The sequence below is a fragment of the Oncorhynchus nerka genome, linkage group LG7 (genome assembly GCF_034236695.1).
Source record: "Oncorhynchus nerka isolate Pitt River linkage group LG7, Oner_Uvic_2.0, whole genome shotgun sequence".
Classification (NCBI taxonomy): domain Eukaryota; kingdom Metazoa; phylum Chordata; class Actinopteri; order Salmoniformes; family Salmonidae; genus Oncorhynchus; species Oncorhynchus nerka.
The window spans coordinates 39,584,327-39,605,259 of NC_088402.1; positions in this window are offsets into that span (position 1 = coordinate 39,584,327).

Sequence of the window (20,933 nt, forward strand, 5' to 3'; positions counted from 1 at the left end):
TAGGCCCCCTACTACCTAGCAACCACAGCTGAGACCTAAAATGGCCCCTGTTTGATGGGTGACTAGCCCATCCACATAAACAACGACGGAAATGTGTCCACTGCTGGAAAAGGGCAAGTGTGGAAACAGCTAGTCCCTTTAATCAGTAAATGTGTCCCTTTAGTGTTGTGTGTGGAACCTGGTATAAGAGGATATGTCCTTCCTATTTTGAGAGGATGTATTCTTCCTAGTTTGAGGGGACATTCTCTTCCTGTTTATCTTTAGTCCAGAATCATATCCTCACATTTACAGTCATACAGTGTTATTTTCTGCACATAATTCAAGTCCTGTGCACCATCTTGTTGACCTATGATTATCCTTGCCACGCCGCCTCCCCACAGCATCACTCATACACGTGGCATCTGGCGTTGCTGAGAACGGGTGCTACCTGCAGTGATTTGCTGTGTGTGTGCATGTGTGTGAGTCCGGGCCAGATTAAGAAATCATAGGCCCCAGGGCTCTTTTTTTTTTACTAGCCCCCCCCCGCTCAATCCCCCTTTCACTCCACCCTCTCTCTTATTCACCTTGTTTCTCCCCCAATGCATTGCTTTCCTTCTCCTGCTCTCCCCTCCTCTACTCTCTCTTGCTCATTCACTCATTGATAGTGACTGGCATGCTGAGAGCCTAATCATTATTCCACAGGCGAGGTATGGCGCCGGGGCTGAATGTCAGTTCTCTGCTTCTTCTTTTTTTCCCCCCGCTCTCCCTCACCCTCTAACGCTCTCTGGCTTTCCCCTTCGTAATCTTCCTAGCACACCTCTCTGACACTCTCTCACTCTCTCTGGCTTTCCCCTCCATAGTGTTCTCAGGCTGTGGTGAACAGTGGGACCACGCAGACGGGCCCTGAAAGGAGAGGACCGGAAGGGTGAACGAGGACGATAAAACACCACAATTTATACATGCAGATAAAGAGACGTGGGGACCACACTGCCCTTAAGCAGGGGACACTAATGTCAAGGTGTGCTTGTGTGTGAATGCATTAGCGTGTGCTGGTGTGTGTGTGTGTCTGTGTAGATGTGCGTTCATTTTTAGTATGTGTGACTTGCAGGCCAAAGAATGTAGCTTGACATTTGCATGTGGCTCATGTACTTGTTTTCCAATACATCTAGGCTGGTTCTGATTCGTTTTATAGTTTCTATTCTGATGTACTAGACATTCCCGGTCATGTTTCATCCTTCTGAATATCTAGGCAGTATTGATTTCGTGATCGGTCGTGACTCAATTTGCGTCACTTCACATTCAATTTTCCGCCATTTTATTTCCTCAGTCTTTCAGTTTTTCTTGCTTTTATCTCTCCCTGTCATTTGTCCTAATCTCATATAAAGATCTGAAGCCATGTTCTCTATGTCAATAACGTCCCAGTGAGTGCTTCTCATTTCCTGCTGTGTCTTAAGCACCCAGTGGCAGCCACACGCCGTGACTAGTTCCAGACCAAATAAAAATGGATATCGAGATGTGTGTACCATTGATTTAGGGAGCTCTCCGTATCGAATGCTTTATTGTGATTCCTATAGCCTATGTGACTGTGTTTGTGTAGTGTAGGCTGTGTGTGTGTGTGTGTGTAAGAGGATGACAAAGAGGGGAGGAGAGTACCTATACACCATGACCCAGGGGGCTCTGCATTGAGAGAGGACAAAAAAAGGAAAAGTCTCATTAATTATGAGGGACGACGGTACGTAACACTTCAGTGGGGCAGGTTTATGAGCCCTGTCTCCCCCTGTGATCAGGCATTCCTTTTCACTCTATTCTACCCTCACTGGATGCTACTGCTGAACACAGACACACACACACACACGTGTCCTCAGCGATGAATTCTCTCCTGTAGCCATTCATCTGCCTTATGTTGTTTAACCACATAGCTTGTGTGTTTTGTGTATTCATGTGTGTACAGTATGTGTGTTTTGTTCCTGTGACTCATAAACCGAATATGGTGAGCTTTGTAGTGTGTGGATAGACATTGATATGCCGGTGTGTTTGTTTGTGCATGGAATTTCAGTGTAGTTCTACAGATGTAGGATCGTAATTTGAGCCAGTTTTCTACAGCAGGAAAATAATCCTGCAGCAACAGGAAATGTGAATTATTATGTGGATTATAATGAATGTACATTTTTGTAGGGGTTGATACACTTTTCGTAAGGGAAAATCAAGTCAGAAATTTCAAAGTTTCAAAGAAATTTGAAACCTTTTTTAAACCTCATACACGACAAGTTTTAAATTTCCTGCGTTGTAGAAACGTTCTCCTGCAACAGGATGATCAAATTAAGATCCTACATCTGTATGTCAGTGTGTTACTGTGTGAGTATGTTACAATATGCCTGCCTGTGTGTGACACAAACAAATGTGGTTAAACAACATCAGGAAGATGAATGGCCATGTGAGAGAATCCATCACAGGCACGTGTGTGTGAGAGCGAGCGAGAGAGACTGGCTGATGTTTATTTTATGTATCCTTGATTGACAGAAGGGGATGAAAGGGTGGCAGCCAGTTGATATTTGACAGAGAGAGAGAGAGCTGGTTGAATTGGAGAGAGCTGAAGAGGTATTGAGATGCAGAGAGGGAGCGAGCAAGAGCTTGCTGCTGGTGATTGCAGTCAGTTCCTTCGCTAGCCACACACTGTGGAAATACAGCGTGCTCAATGCGGAGGAACAACGGGAAGAGAGGTGTTAGATAGAAAAGAGAGGAGTCAAAAAGAAAACGGGGAACAGAGGAGCAATTACGAGGCTTTCACTCATCTCTAAATGGGCTGGTCTGTATGAACAAGAGGAGCGGCACAGAGAGGAAGAGGGCAATTTCTCTCTTCTTGTGAGAGCCTGGGGAGCCGTTTCGGGGTGTCATTGTGACAGCGTTTGCCCTGCGTGTATTTGAGAGGGAGTGTGTGTATCTGTCTGCCTGTCAGACTCTGGAGTTGTGGTTGCCTCTTGGAAAGAAAGTGATCTATCATTCTTTTTGGAAAAGGGGATTTGGACGGGACGGATTTTGGGAATTCAAGAAAGGCTTAAGGGACACAGTCCTGATGGGGTCGTAGTGTTTCTCCTCTGCTCTTCTCTCTGTTTTCTCTCTCTCTCTTTTCCCCCTTCCTCCTCCCCTCCTCCCCTTCTATCTCCACTTTTTCCCGGCGCTGGTGCACATGCTCATTATAGCTGTCCATTTGGCTGAGACTCCCTCACTCGCTCTCCGTGGCAACCGCTAATCTCGCAGGGGCAACCGTTCGTTCGCCCATGGAGAGGGGACTGAGATGGGTGAGTGTGGTTTTTCCCTCCTCTTTTCTCCCCCTTTTCTTCTCCTCCTGTTCTCTCATTCCCTTTTTTTCTGTCACGTCTTTATCTCGACCGTCGGTATTTGTCCATTTGTTTCTCATCAATCACCCCTCATCCAAATCGACTACTGTCATCCATCAGCCATTTTATCACCTTACTCTGTTTCGCTCCCCTCTTTTCCTCTCCTCTTTCTCGTTCCCTTGTGTCTCACATCACTCATTCCCACCGTCACCCACCGAGCCGTCCATCGAGGGCGCATACATATGAACGAAACTGGACGTCAACTGACATGCAACCTAAACCATGGAGTTTTGGGTCAAAAAACGTTGCTCACAGCAAAAAGAAACGTTGCTCACTACCCCGCCATCCCCATTTGTCCAGACACCCCCCCTCTTCCCCCAGTTCTCTCACCCCTACTCCATCTCTATGACATCCCCATACCATTCACCACTACCATCACCACAGTTCCACTGACCCCAATATATTTTTGTCAGTGTCTGAAAAGCCATAAGGAATGTATGGCTGTATGCTGATGCTAGCCGTCACTCTGGGTGATTGAGGGTGATAACAGCACAAGCTGTGTTCTGCTACTGATATCACCATCACTCTGTGTGATGGAGTGATGGTAGGTTTGGTTGTTGCAGTGGTGTAAACACCTGAAGCAGGGTAGTGTTGTGCCATATATATATAGCAGGGGGCGTTCGGGGATAGAACACAGCAATGACAAACCGGTGTTTGTTCAATAACACTATAGCTACACCTCAGGGGATGTTGTGAGTTCTCGTGCACATACAAACACAGCCTGACTCTCACACACACACTCATTCTTAAACAACCAGGAAAACACAGATGCACAAAGGGGTACAGACACAAGCACACAAACACACTGCTTTGCCATCTGGCCGTTCCACAGGTTTCTCCATTCTGAGACATACACTGCATGGTGATTTAGCGTAGAAAGATGCAAAGATGGCCTGCCACTAAAACAACCTGAAGCCTAGCCTAGCGAATATTGGGGAAAATAAGGAGAGAACTGTGATTTATAAACAATGACTCATGGGATTGGAAACAGAAGTTATAAATTACATTGAAATAGAGTTGAGATGATATCAGAGCAAACCAGCACTTCTTTTGTCTGGGCCTCAATTTCTAACCCAGATGATGTAAACAGAGATAAATCAGACAATGCTTAGGGGACATTAATCATGTTTAAAAGGCTCAAACTGTGTGTATTCCACTGGAAGGCCATTCATACTCGTATTGCAGTTGCCCGTAAGCACAGATCCAGGGCCAGTTTGTTTTTCATCTCAGGATGGTTTACGGTAAGAGCAGGGGTGAGGAAGAGCTGATCTGAGATCTGTGATAAGGGGCATCCTTTGCCTGTAGCTTTTCTCTGCATCCAGCTAATTTGCCTGCCATCATCGTTCACCATCACATGAATTCCCAACTCCCAACACCTACTCAGCACGCACACTTTCAGTTCTCACACACTCAGACATCTGTCGATCTGTCTCACAAGAATTGAAAGCATCCACATCCACAGATAGAACTCGTTCCCCAATCGGTACATTGGAGCTTGTTGTACTCTGCAGATGCACTTTCGGCTGGAGTGTTGTGATGCCGGGTAGATCTAAGTGCTAAAGCGGAGTGTAAGCCGCTCGTCGGTAGCAACATGGGGATCATAGAGGCCACTTGACCACCATCCCCCGCAATGGCAGGCAAGCTGCGGCTGTTCGGCTCCAGCTGCCACTGATGGCGTTAGGTAAAGGGAACTAACGTTAAGAAATGGTTACTAAAACGTTGGTGGAATATTACGGAACGTGCCGCTACGGATCATCTCCTATGTCCACCGCTGTGGCTGCACAAACACGTGTTACATGATTTATTTTTTTGACCCCCTGACCAGCCTCTGCGTTTTCTGAAACGAACGCCCTTGGTGGTAATGTTTCTGATATGACCGTGCTGGGAATGTAATAACAACAGTAAGGGAACATTTAGAGAGTGTTCGTTTGCAGCAGATGCATGTGTAAATGTCGACGTTACACTTACTTAGAAGAGCAGACATGTATGTACTGCATTGTAAAGAGACATTAGTGAGAGATACTAAACTCTGTAAAAAAAAATATATAAAGAAAATGCCTCCCACAACTTAAAACGTTTATGTAACCAGTTCCACAGCTAGTAACCTTTTATAGTTTTAAGTTGGCGGGAGAGTTATACTATCGTTCATTCCTGATTTGAGCAAGTGGTGTTTACATTCAAGTCCGCTGAACTATGCATTATTTTAATTGGATGGAAGGTCATAGTATGCGCAACTGCAAAGGTCATTTTTATGTTGACAGGTGACTGTGCCTGCTATGAAGCTCTACGGAAATTGATGTTGTAGTTGAGCGTGGTCCCTTGATAATTAAATGGAATAAGATTAGATCAAATTAGATTTTTATTTTTTTTACATTTAATTTTCTAGGAGACATACTGTAAATAATGGCTGCGGATATATGACGTTGAAATGCAAGACGTCAGTGTAATTACACTCTTTTGCTCTCTATTCTACAGATTCCAAATCACCCCTGGAGACTATTCCACATGGTGTCCATTTCCTGCCCTGCCAAGGGCCACACTTCCCTCCACGGGGCCACTCTTCTGTGTGATAACCTCTAGAGTACCCAGCGTCCTTCACACCTAAAGACTTTGCATCAAGCTGGATTTCTTTTGGGGGGTGCTATGGCAACCCATTCCATTTCCTGCCACGTTGAATGAAGAGCGGACTTGGTGTCATTTTCTTTCTGTATGATACAGCTTCACACAAGTGGATGTGAGAACTAAAAGACAGGAAAGCCTATCGGTTCCCAAGAATTTCCTGCCAAGGATTCTGTGGCATGATGTCTCACACGAGGTGAATTATCGTTCCAGGTAATCTTGGTTCAACGTAAATACTTTTTTGTATCATGCTGTGATCTACAAAGCAATGGATTAACTCTCAGTACCCAGAACTGAGAGAGAATTTGAAATTGCAACTAGGTTATTATCTGCCCATCTCTTCTTTCATATTGCCATCGTTTCAGTTTTTGCTTTTGAGTAATTATCATTGGCTTAATCAAAGAGGCAGCATGCAATTCTTCTGGCCCTACCGGTGCAAAAGACATCTTGAAACAAAGATTTTTTTTTTTAACTAATGTTTTAAGTCTGGTTAAAGAAAGAGTGTAACAAAGAAAGGGAGTCAAGTGGGGAACAGGTGTAGAGAATCTAAAAAGATCAAAGTGAGAGAGAGAGTGAGGCTCAGAGTCAGGCTGATATTTGCAGAAGCCCGGTTATAGAGGAGACAGGAGAGCAGAGAGACGGGAGAGAATCCGTAGGGAAGGTTGGGCAGGCGCATGGATAGAGTGGGGGGTTCTGGGTAAAGATAAGGGGGCCGTTTCAGTCAGATAGTGGGGTAACGGTAGGATCCCAACCTTTTTAGACTGACACCCACCAGTGTCATTGGCATTCTCTGCACTGCCTTCCTCGTTGTTCCTCAGGCGAGAGTGCAAGAGGGGGGAGGGGAAGGGGGGGGAAAGAGAGAGAAACTAGTGACTGAAAGATTGGACTGTCGCCACAATCGGGGCCAATTAAGATAATTTATAATTTATATGCCTTAATCTTGCCAGTCAGGTGGGAACGAGATCCTTTTTGAGGGCTGTTCTGGTTGAGGCAAGGAAGGCCTTTGCCCGTTTGCCGAAAGGGAAGGCAGGAGAGAGAAACAGTTGTTTTCTTCCAATTGAAACAGAATGGTCTTTCTCCTCCCCAGCCAGCTCTTATATATGTTAGCAGCACACACTCTTTCATCCTGCCATCTCTTCATTGCTCCGTCAGGGCAGAAAGTGAGAGACTTCTCTTTCCGTTTGTCTGCATCCCCTTTCCCACTACTGTTGGATATGTTTCTCTCCCCTACAAAAATCCTCATTTTCCACCCGAAGGGAATCTTTTCCTAGTAAAGGACATCCCTAAGGGTTGGACATTACTCCTATATAGGTTTCCCCCATACTATATCTTATCACCATATCAAGAAGAAAACACTGCTTGGTGAAAGGAAATAGAAAATCCTTCCAAACCTCTACTTCAAACCCAGAGACCCCCCCCCCCCCTGACCCCCCTTCTCTTCACCCCTCCTCTCGGATCTTACTCCTCTTTCTCCATTCCTGTTATCCGTGGGGTATCCTACTTCCTGCCAGGACTAAGCCGGCTTGCATCCCCGGGAATCTTTTGATATCGGCTCCTGGTGTCGTCTGATTCATTCTGTGAGTATTCCTCTCTCTCTCTCTCCCCTCTCGTTTGGTGTGTGAGTACGTCATTGTGTGTCTACAGGCACCTTGCCTCCTATTAAAGGAACATTGAAGGCAGTCAATTTAGGAAGTAAACGGGAAGTACAATTCAATAATCGAAGAAAGGTTGTATATTTTGAATGAACTCAATCAAATGAAAAGTAGAAGCTATTCATTTTAAAAGTGAACATTCTCTTAAAATGCAGCATCATATTGGGATGATTTCTGTGTTTTGAAAGTTGTATATCTTGAAAACTTGTGCTGACAAGCTAAACATTTTGGGACGATGTCAACAATGGACTAATAACAAAAGATAGTTATGGGGTGGAATTTTCCTTTTAAGTCTTCTCTCCCTTATTTTTGATTATAGTGGCGAGCTTGTGTTAATGCTCTCGATTTAAAGGGTAGACGATTTAGTCGGTATGTCTGTCTCTGTGTGTGTGAGAAAGACGTATCTACATGTGAGTGAGGCAGTAGTGTTGATGAATGATGCTCCTGAGATACTTAGTGGATGATTGTAGAGAATTATACTGGTATGTTTGTGTCCTCAATGCAATGTGCTTATGTAATTATACTGAACCAAAATATAAACGCAATCCCAGAAATGTTCCATACGCACAAAAAAAGCTTATTTCTCACAAATGATGTGCACAAATTTGTTTACACCCCTATTAGTGAGCATTTCCCCTTTGCCAATATTAACCATCCACCTGACAGCTGTGGCATATCAAGAAGATGATTAAACAGCATGATCATTACACAGGTGCACCTTGTGCTAGGGTCAGTAAAAGGCCACTTAAAATGTGCAGTTTGGTCACAAAACACAATGCAAAAGATGTCTTGTGTTTTCAGGGCGTGTTCAAGTGGCATGCTGACTGCAGGAATGTCCACCATTCCCTGTGCCAGAGAATTTCATGCTCATTTCTTTACCATAAGCTGCCTACAGGGCCTCCCAGGTGGCGTAGCAGTCTGAGGCACTGCATCGCAGGGCTAGAGGCGTCACTACAGATCCGTGTTTGATCCCGGGCTGTGCCGCACCCTGCCAGAACCGGGGGACCCCATGGCTCGCATGGCTCTTGGCCTCTACCGAGTCCGTATGGGACTTGCAGCGATGGGACAAGACTGCAATTACCAATTGGAAATCACGAAATTTGAGAGAAAAAGGGGTAAACATTTTTTAAAATAATAATATAAAAACCTGTCTCCAATGTTGTTTTAGAGAATTTGGCAGTACATCCAACCGGCCTCACTACACACCAGCCTAGGACATCCACAACCAGCGTCTTAACCTGCGGGTTTTTCTGTCCGTAATAAAGCCTTTTTGTGGCGATAAACCCATTCTTATTGGCTGGGCCTGGATCCCCAGTGGGTGGGCTGCCAAGTGGGTGGGCCTATGCCCTCCCAGGCCCACCCATGGCTACACCATTGCCTAGTTATTTGAAATCCATAGATTAGGGTCTTATAAATATATTTCAATTCTGATTTCCTTATATAAACTGTAACTCAGTCAAATCTTTTCAATTGTTGGATGTTGCGTTTATATTTTTGTTGAGTATATGAGTGTTCCTTTTTTTTAGTAATGTGTTTGATGGAGTGTGTTGATGTACAAGCTCTCAAGCTGTGTGAGTGTGTATCAGGGCTAGGCTCAATTCGAAATTGAAGGCAGTCAATTCAGGAAGTGATTTGAATAACAAAAATTCAGAAAATGTATAACCTTTTGAAATGAATAGCTTCTACTTTTCAGTTGATTCAGTTTATCAAGTCAAGCAAAATAAACAACCTTTTTTCCATGATTGAACTGTAATTTGAGTAGATCCTGTGTGGCTCAGTTGGTAGAGCATGGTGATTTTAATGCCAGGGTTGTGGGTCTAATTGCCACGAAGGGACGAGTATGAAAAATGTATCAACTCACTACTTGTAAGTCGCACTGGATGAGTGTCTGTTAAATGTTTGAAATGTAGATCCCCCAACCCTGGTGTGTATGTGCCTTTTTGTGTACTGTGTGTGCCAAAGCAAGGCCTACACTTTACATTGATGGTCTACACTTTACATACATGTGTATTGAGTGCTTGCCACTTCACTAGGCTACCATAGGAAAACACAGCAGCATGTTTTCATACAGAGTAACATCCAACTGTAAAAAGAAAATGCTAAATAGTCCACATTGCAGCAGGACTATACAATTTACAGGTACAGTATACTATTAACCCTGGGATAGTAATTGATGGTCCCACAGAATTAAATTCCCCAAGGTCTATCAATAGATGGTCAATCTACACCGACTGAATTTCAAGGAAGCACCAAGAAGGCTATTTCCTCCAATAAGTAACCGTGGTGTATGATACGATTAAGATCATTTGTCTTTGTGCCCTTTCATCCAAACTCCACTGGACACCCTCCTAGTTCTGCAGAGCTCTCTATATTGTAGTGCTGAGACCTCTATCACTTTCCAGGGAACACACACAGGGCCATGGGTCGTTAATTGGAAAGCCATATTAATATTCTGCTTGAGCTAGACGGAGGAAAATCACCCCTATTTACAGTAAATCACTTGGTGGGACATTACTTGTGTTTTTTTTCTCCCTCTGGACATAAGTCTTGCCCGGGAAAAGTTGCCCGGGAGGTTTGTACAATAGTTTAAGACTTGAATATGGATTGTCAATCTATTGCCCTTTTTTATTCTGGTCGCAGAGTTGACGTTTCGGATGTTGACGCTACGGAATATATGTTTTTGAGGTCAGCGTCGGATCTGGATATCATCAGTAATCGAATGTCTTTATGTTGATTTCATGACAGTTCTACGAGCTTGGACAATGCAATCATTCAGTGACGGTGAGTCACGTTAGCGATCAGATTCTGTTTTGTTTATCGCTGAGGATTTTTTTTGTCCGTCACACGGAACACCACTCTGTTGATCCATTCATAGTGATACATGTCAGTGAGATTTATGCTGATTCATCCACCCATACGTCAGTGCCAATCTGGGATGAACTACAATGCAACCTGCATTTACATTATTATACAACAGCTCTGTGTTTGAAATGGATACGAGGTGGATATAAGCCAAGTGTGTGCATGAATGTTTTAAAAATTCCAGATTGTGTGCTGCTAGGAACTCATTTGGATGAGCATCAATTGTTTTCCTCAACAACAACAAACCATTTCTCTGAACTCATCTATTCTTCTCAACCTTGGCAACACGTTCTAAGTACCGTCTCACGCTAAATAAAGAGGTCCAAAATCACAGCCAGAAAGAAATGATACATCACTGAAACTTCTGCCAGGGCGCCGATAGCTAATATCAGTCATGGTAAGTGATTAGTAGGTTAAGATTAGGTTGGAGTGATTATATGCGTGGTGGCCTTAACTCAACTGATGAGCACCTTAGCTGGAGTGTGTGTGCAGCGTTCAACCCTGAAGTCAAAGCTGCTCACTGGAGCAGGATGCTGCTTCTACTGCGGCACGTCGCTGGCTCTCCAGGCTCTGCAGCACACACAGGGGTCAGCACATGTTGCAGACACACTGCCACTAAACAAACACGCAGACAGAGAGGGTGTACGAGCACACACACACACACCAAGAAGCACTATCGGCTGGGTGGAAGGCGGAGGACAGTGGAGCAGGACAGGCGTTTGGGTCCAAGCATGTCCTCGTGGGACAGCCTCAGCTGGGGATTTGTCACCCTGCTATTGGTGGATCGGATCGCCCCATTTTGTTTAGCAATTTGTCACATCCTCGATGACGGCAGTAAAGGATGTCCCAGTCGGCCAGTGGCAGAGGTTACAAATATAGAGTTCTAGAGCCTTCCTAGGTGCTGGAATGTCAGCATTGCAGTCAAATCGAGAGAGTGGGGACAAAAAACGCAGCTGCTAGCATTCCCACGGTGTCCTCTTCTATTGCAGTTCGTCTTTGACACCTTTTTTGGAATGTTGAAATCTTCTTGAGCTCTGTTAGATAGTGAGGTGAAACTACCTTTTTCATGTACAGTTGAAGTCGGAAGTGTACATACACCTTAGCCAAATACATTTAAACTCAGTTTTTCACAATTCCTGACATTTAATCCTAGTAAAAATTAGGTCAGTTAGGATCACCACTTTATTTTAAGAATGTGAAATGTCAGAATAATAGTAGAGAGAATGATTTATTTCAGCTTTTATTTCTTTCATCACATTCCCAGTGGGTCAGAAGTTTACATACACTCAATTAGTATTTGGTAGCATTGCCTTTACATTTTTTAACTTAGGGTCAAACGTTTTGGGTAGCCTTCCACAAGCTTCCCACAATAAGTTGGGTTCATTTTGGCCCATTCCTCCTGACAGAGCTGGTGTAACTGAGTCAGGTTTATAGGCCTCCTTGCTCACACACGCTTTTTCAGTTCTGCCCACAAATTTTCTATAGGATTGAGGTTAGGGCTTTGTGATGGCCACTCCAATACCTTGACTTTGTTGTCCTTAAGCCATTTTGCCAACAACTTTGGAAGTATGCTTGGGGTCATTGTCCATTTGGAAGACCCATTTGTGACCAAGCTTTAACTTCCTGACTGATGTCTTGAGATGTTGCTTCAATATATCCACATCATTTTCCTCCCTCATGATGCCATCTAGTTTGTGAAGTGCACCAGTCCCTCCTGCAGCAAAGCACCCCCACACCATGATGCTGCCACCCCCGTGCTTCACGGTTGGGATGGTGTTCTTCGGCTTGCAAGCCTCCCCCTTTTTCCTCCAAACATAATGATGGACATTATGGCCAAACAGTTCTATTTTTGTTTCATCAGAGCAGAGGACATTTCTCCAAAATGTACTATCTTTGTCCCCATGTGCAGTTGCAAACCTAGTCTGGCTTTTATTTATGGCGGTTTTGGAGCAGTGACTTCTTCCTTGCTGAGCGGCCTTTCAGGTTATGTCGATATAGGACTCGTTTAACTGTAGATATAAATACTTTTGTACCTGTTTCCTCCAGCATCTTCACAAGGTCCGTTGCTGTTGTTCTGGGATTGATTTGCACTTTTTGCACCAAAGTACGTTCATCTTTAGGAGACAGAATGTGTCTCCTTCCTACAGACAGTGAGTCACGTGGTCATGACTTGCTATATAAAGCAGGCAGACAGGCATTGAGGCATTCAGTTACTGTTCAATTGAACGTTAGAATGGGCAAAACGAGTGACCTAAGCAACTTTGAGCGGGGTGTGATTGTCGGTGCCAGGCGCACCAGTTCCAGTATCTCAGAAACAGCCGCCCTCCAGGGCTTCTCACGCACAACACTGTCTAGGGTTTACCGAGAACGGTGCACAAACAATAAACATCCAGTCAGCGACAGTCCTGTGGACGAAAACAGCTCGTTGATGAGAGAGGTCAAAGGACAATGGCAAGAATCGTGCAAGCTAACAGACGGGCCACAAACAGACATATAATGGCGCAGTACAACAGTGGTGTGCAGAACTGCATCTCGGAACACACAGTAGACGACCACACCGGGTTTCACTCCTTTCAGCTAAAAACAAGAAGAAGCAGTTCTTCCACATTTTGTTGTTACAGCCTGAATTTAAAATGGATAAAATTTACATGTTTTTGTTTTCCTATGCCTCGCAAAGAAGGACACATATATAGATAGATGGGTTTAAATTAAAAAGCAGACATTGAAATATCCCTTTGAGCATGGTGAAGTTATTAATTACACTTTGGATGGTGTATCAATACACCCAGTTACTACAAAGATACAGGTTTCCTTCCTAACTCAGTTGCCGGAAAGGATGGAAACCGCTCAGGGATTTCACTATGGTGAACATGGTGACTTTAAAACAGTTACAGAGTTTAGTGGCTGTGATAGGAGAAATCTAAGGATGGATCAACCACATTGGACTCACTCCACAATACTAACCTAATTGACAGAGTGAAAAGAAGGAAGCCTGTACAGGATAAAATATTCCAAAACATGCATCCTTTTTGCAACAAGGCACTAAAGTAATACTGCAAACAATGTGGCAAAGCAATTCACTTTTTGTCCTGCATTCAAAGCGTTATGTCACTCTCCACCCCCTCCCATTATGTCACTCTCCACCCCCTCCATTATGTCACTCTCCACCCCCCCATTATGTCCCATTATGTCACTCTCCACCCCTCCATTATGTCACTCTCCACCCCCTCCCATTATGTCACTCTCCACCCCCTCCCATTATGTCACTCTCCACCCCCTCCCATTATGTCACTCTCCACCCCCTCCCATTATGTCACTCTCCACCCCCTCCATTATGTCACTCTCCACCCCCTCCCATTATGTCACTCTCCACCCCCCCCATTATGTCACTCTCCACCCCCTCCCATTATGTCACTCTCCACCCCCTCCCATTATGTCACTCTCCACACCCTCCCATTATGTCACTCTCCACCCCCTCCCATTATGTCACTCTCCACCCCTCCCATTATGTCACTCTCCACCCCTCCCATTATGTCACTCTCCACCCCCTCCCATTATGTCACTCTCCACCCCCTCCCATTATGTCACTCTCCACCCCCTCCAGGTGTCTCTTGTTATCCCTGGTGTATATAACACTGTGTTTCCTTTCTCTCTGTGCCAGTTCGTCTTGTATGTTCCAAGTCAACCACCGTGTTTTTCCCGTGCGCTTGCCTTTTCTATTTTATTTTACTAGTCCTCCCGGTTTTGACCCTTGCCTGTTTTCTGGACTCTGTACCTGCCTGCCTGACCTTGAGCCTGCCTGCACTGACCTTGAGCCTGCCTGCCACACTGTACCTCCTGGACACTGAACTGGTTATGACCTTTTGCCTGTCCACGACCATTCTCTTGCCTACTCCTTTTGGATACAATAAATATCAAAGACTCAAACCATCTGCCTCCCGTGTCTGCATCTGGGTCTCGCCTTGTGCCCTTATACATTATGCTTGGAGCAAATCCAATAAAACACATTACTGAGTACCTCTCAACATATTTTCAAGCATAGTGGTGGCTGCATCATGTTATGGGTATGTTTGTAATTTTTCAGGGCAAAAAATACACTGAATGAAACTAAGCACAGGTAAAATCGTGGAGAAAAACCTAGTTCAGTCTGCTTTCCACCAGACACTGGGAGATGAATTCACCTTTCAGCAGGACAATAACCTAAAACATAAATCTACACTTGAGTTGCTTACCAAGAAGACAGTGAATATTTGGCTGAGTTACAGTGTTAACTTAAGTCTGCTTATAAAACCATGACAAGACCTAAAAATGGTTGTCTAGCAATGATCAACAACCAATTTGTCAGATCTTGAAGAATTTTGAGAAGAATAATGGGTAAATGTTGCACAATCCAGGTGCAGAATGCTCTTAGTCTTACCCAGAAATTACTCACAGCTGTTATCGCTGCCAAAGGTGATTCTATCATGTATTGACTTAGGGGTTTAAATAGTGAGCTAATCAAGATATATTAGTGTTTTGTTTTTCATAAATGTTTTACTAATGTTAGAATTGTTCTTCCACTTTGACATTACAGTGTATTTAGTGTAGATCATTGACAAAAAAAAATTACAAATCCATTTTAATGTGGAAAAAATGGGTGTGAATACTTTCTGAAGGCACTATATAAAACACAGGGAAATCAGATTTTTGACTGCACTGGGCCTTTAAGAGATGGATTTTAAAAGACTGTGAGTCAGTACGGGGTGTAATTGTGTATACAAATGAGTCATTCCTCACATTTTAAATGGTTTTGCCTATAGCAGATGACAATCAACCAGCATATTCGTATTTTGAGCTTTGTCAAGGACACCTGCAGTGAAGCAAAATACTCAGTGAATGGATCCCCTTTCAGGATGTTATCTCGAGTTCTCTGCCAAAACCAATTGAATCCAGCACAGGGCTGTTGGATTCTTTCACATTTCTGTAAACATTCCTCTCAAAGGCTCTTGTTAGTTCAAGCATCATAAAGCTAGTGTCAAGGGTCTTGGTCAGTGATCGCCCTTGAGCATTAAAGCCCAAGCCTAAGGGTGATTGACCTTGTTATTCAGGCAGATGTTGTTTGTTCACTATTACAAAGGATCAATGCTATAGGATCCCAATCACTGTCAAGTGCAAAGGTCTTCTTGAAGTCTCTGTTTGGGATGGTTGCTGTTCAGTCAGTGCCTTGTTACGTGGTTGGTTACAGTTTCAAAAGGTTGCTGATCTGCAACTGTCAGATCTTTGTGGAAAATATTTGCTTAGTTTCCTTGTGTGTTGGTTGCAGTAGAGTGAAATAAACCAACCACACTGAGTGGTAGAGTAAAGAAACCACATTTAGATTTGAACTGTTGTCATAGTTACCTTTTGTGGGTATAGAAAAATGATAAGCTTTATTAGGGAATCATACGAAAAAACAGCTGTTCGCTGACCTCTGATTGCATTAATACTCAGTAACAACAAAAGCCTAATTGTGAATGTGCGAAAGTGGTGCAGTTATCAGGGTCTTTCCATCAACATTCGCCAAGCATCAATGTCTCAGCTTGGTAGCACAGCCATTACTCAGTAAATGTCTCTGTCCAACTAACATTCACCAACAATGGCACAGTTCACACATGGTAGCTAATCGCTAACAAGGTTGTTATTGAGGTCAGTGTTCACCAAACACTGAATTGTTCACCAAATTGTGATGTTCGTTCGTCCTCTACCTCTGTTCCCCAACAGTATCCACTGGTCAGTATCCACTGGCAAGGTATTTACTAACTAACAAGGAGGGACCAGAAATGACATAACGAGGCAGCTCTTCGCCTTGGTTACGTCAGGTGGAGGGGCCTTGGACTCTTTAATTACGGCCTGATTTCCCAAGGCTCTACCGGGCCGTCCCACGCTCACCGTTACTGGCCTTGGGAAGGCATTCATCTCTATAGGCCGAAGGTACTGGGGGGAAATCAATGGCCATTTCCCAATACATTTAATGACTACTTTTTACTTGTCTACTTCAGGACCAATGATTGGTGAAGGTAATGGACCGGCTTCATCCACCATATTGCTCTCATGCACTTTGAGACCTAAGTTCATGAAGGAAGATGATGAGGAAAGAGAGCCGTTTTAAATCATTGGAGCACAGCCAATGCCTTCTGGCAAATGTATGTCTGTCCGGGCAAACTTGTCCAGCCAATCCCCCTGCCGTATGAAAGAGAGAGATGAGCTATAAATCAAATAAAGGGATCATCCATAAGGATACATGTGTATTTGTTATTTAAAAACGTATTTTATGTGTATTTGAATATTTTCAAATAACGTGGCCTGAATCTACTACTTCTGTTGGAAGTATTTGAAAGTATTTTCAAATAATTTCCTGTACATTGCATTCGGAAAGTATTCAGACCCCTTGACTTTTCCCACATTTTGTTATGTTACTGCCTTATTCGAAAGCCCTATTTTCTCAATCTACACACAATAACCCATAATGAAAGCAAAAAAAGGTTTTTAGAAATGTTTGCAAATTATATATATATTTTAAATGAATGAAATATCACATTTACATACGTTTTCAGACCCTTTACTTAGTACTTTGTTGAAGTACCTTTGGCAGCAATTACAGCCTTGAGTCTTCTTGGGTATGACACTGCAAGCTTCGCACACCTGTATTTGGGGAGTTTCTTCCATTCTTCTCTGCAGATCCTCTCAAGCTCTGTCAGGTTGGATGGGGAGCATCGCTGCACACCTATTTTCAGGTCTCTCCAGAGATGCTTGATTGGGTTCAAGTCTGGGCTGGGCCACTCAAGGACATTCCGAGACTTGTCCCGAAACCACTCCTGCGGTGTCTTGGTTGTGTGCTTAGGGTCCTGTTGGAAGGTGAACCGTCACCCAGTCAGGTCCTGAGCGCTCTGGAGCAGGTTTTCATCAAGAATCTTTCTGTACATTGCTCCGTTCATCTTTCCCTCGATTCTGACAAGTCTCCCAGTCACTGCCGCTGAAAAACATCCCCACAGCATGATGCTTCCACCACCATGCTTCACCATAGGGATAGTGCCTGGTTTCCTCCAGATGTGACGTTTGGCATTCAGTTCAAAGAGTTCAGTCTTGGTTTTATCAGACCAGAGAATCTTGTTTCTCATGGTCTGAGAGTCCTTTAGGTGCATTTGGGCAAACTCCAAGTGGGCTGTCATGTGCCTTTTACTGAGGAGTGGCTTCCGTCTGGCCACTCTGCCACAAAGGCCTGATTGGTAAAGTGTTGCAGAGATGGTTGTCCTTCTGGAAGGTTCTCCCATCTCCACAGAGGAACTCTTGAGCTCTTTCAGAGTGACCATCGGGTTCGCAGTCACCTTCCTGACCAACGCCCTTCTCCCCCTATTGCTCAGTTTGACCGGGTGGCCAGCTCTATGAAGAGTCTTGGTGGTTCCAAACTTCTTCCATTTAAGAATGATGGAGGCCACTGTGTTCTTGGGGACCTTCAATGCTGCATACATTTTTTGGTACCCTTCCCCAGATCTGTGCCTCGACACAATCCTGTCTAAGAGCTCTACAGACAATTCCTTCGACCTCATGGCTTGGTTTTTGCTCTGACATGCACTGTCAACTGTGGGACCTTATATAGACAGATGTGTGCCTTTCCAAATCATTACCAATCAATTGAATTTACCACTGGTGGACTCCAATCAAGGATGATCAATGGAAACAGGATGCAATTTCAAGTTGCATAGCGAAGGGTCTTTACTTATGTAAATAAAGTATTTCAGCTTTTTATTTGTTATAAATGTGAAACATTTCCTAAAAACTTGTTTTTGCTTTTTTATTTTTTTTATTTCACCTTTTATTTAACCAGGTAGGCTAGTTGAGAACAAGTTCTCATTTGCAACTGCGACTTGGCCAAGATAAAGTATAGCAGTGTGAACAGACAACACAGAGTTACACATGGAGTAAACAATTAACAAGTCAATAACACAGTAGAAAAAAAAGAGTCTATATACATTGTGTGCAAAAGGCATGAGGAGGTAGGCGGATAATTACAATTTTACAGATTAACACTGGAGTGATAAATGATCAGATGGTCATGTACAGGTAGAGATATTGGTGTACAAAAGAGCAGAAAAGTAAATAAATATAAACAGTATGGGGATGAGGTAGGTAAAATTGGGTGGGCTAGTTACCGATAGACTATGTACAGCTGCAGCGATCGGTTAGCTGCTCAGATAGCAGATGTTTGAAGTTGGTGAGGGAGATAAATTGTCTCCAACTTAAGCGATTTTTGCAATTCGCTCCAGTCACAGGCAGCAGAGAACTGGAACGAAAGGCGGTCAAATGAGGTGTTGGCTTTAGGGATGATCAGTGAGATACACCTGCTGGAGCGCGTGCTACGGGTGGGTGTTGCCATCGTGACCAGTGAACTGAGATAAGGCGGAACTTTACCTAGCATGGACGTGTAGATGACCTGGAGCCAGTGGGTCTGGCGACGAATATGTAGCGAGGGCCAGCCGACTAGAGCATACAGGTCGCAGTGGTGGGTGGTATAAGGTGCTTTAGTAACAAAACGGATGGCACAGTGATAAACTGCATCCAGTTTGCTGAGTAGAGTATTGGAAGCTATTTTGTAGATGACATCGCCGAAGTCGAGGATCGGTAGGATAGTCAGTTTTACTAGGGTAAGTTTGGCGGCGTGAGTGAAGGAGGCTTTGTTGCGGAATAGAAAGCTGATTCTAGATTTTATATTAGATTGGAGATGTTTGATATGAGTCTGGAAGGAGAGTTTACAGTCTAGCCAGACACCTAGGTACTTATAGATGTCCACATATTCTATGTCGTTATGGGGTATTGTGTGTAGATTGATGAGGGAAAAAACTATTTAATACATTTTAGAATAAGGCTGTAACTTAACACAATGTGGAAAAAGTCAAGGTTACTATTTGAAAGTATTTTCAACTACTTATTTCAAATACTATTTTAAAACACCTGGGTTAAATGCATGGGAGTGTATTTGAGTTAGAAAGTATTTGAAAGTACTAGTGTATTTCAAGTGTATTTCAAAATACATTTCAATATTCAACTACTTGTCTTCTCAGGAAAGAAATATTGTAATACTTTCAAATGTCTTTGAAAGTAAGGAAATACACATTTGAACCTAGGTCTGATATGGAAAAACATGCTTCTTTGCAAACCCCTTTTCTCATCTCTAAAGGTTGTTTTGGGCAAATGAAAAACATAACACGGAAAAGAGCCAATTATCTATCACCACGCTCCATTGGTAAAGGAACATGGATGTATAATCTGCTTGTCCAATCAAAACACTCTCTGTAGAATATAACAAGGAAAGTGTTGCCCCATTTTTTTTGTAGCAGTAAACAGGTTTGCATCCAACATTTTTTACGTGAGTAAAGTACATGTCACGACAGGCCTGATGGAAACAGCAAATTTGTCGGTAAACTTTCAAATGTTGACAAAACAAAATGTGCTGAACAAGGTGGAAACTTTTTGTGTCTGTAAAATTAATAATGCGCGAAATCACAAATACTAGTATAATAGTCATCATATCAAAGTAAACTTGGGATCGCGTAATGATGGTAATAGTGTAATAGTGGTCCTCCCACTACCACCCAGGAAACCAGGCAGTTTATTAAGGCAACAGATGAAATAAGTGATGAACTTCACAGGGTGGTGAAAGCGCACGGTGATGATCTTGATGCTCCTTTCCAATAAATATCGAGGGTCTTATACTGGTGACATGATGATTGATGCTTGGCTACTTTAACAAATAGAAATCATCTTGCTCTTTTGTCCATAATAATCTCATCATGTAAAGTAGCCCGCCCGCATTGTATCTGCAAACTTTTGGCTAGTTCACACGTGCCAAGACCAGAGTGGGTACATCGCTATACACTGTAACCCAATTTGTGACAAAACCATCAGTTGAGTTGAAAATGCGATGGACAACCATTTTTTCTTTTTTCTTTTATTCGGTACATGGGAATTGAACTACAAAAGTATTTTTTAATGTGCACTACATCATCACCCACAGCCTTTTATCACAAAAAGGCAGTTTGATAGAAACACATCTTTGGTGGGAAAATGCGCATATTGTTTTTATGCAGATTTTTGAATATTTGCATGAAAATGTGTCGCCAATTGGATGGAAACCTAGCTTATGTTGTTGACACCTCTATCTCTACACCACATGTACCTACTCCGGCACTTTGATATGTGGGAAAGCATGTAACAAGGCCTACATATTCGAACATGATCTCACACCTTTAGCACACAATATTCGACACCTATAAAAAAAATGTTTGAGTCACCTCTACAAAGTCATTGTGGGGATCAGACTCCCGTAATGGACATAAAGAGGGATTTTAATGGAGAGGAGCGTAAATCAGTAGTGGGTTGAAAGGTGGATATTTGACTGCAACCTGTT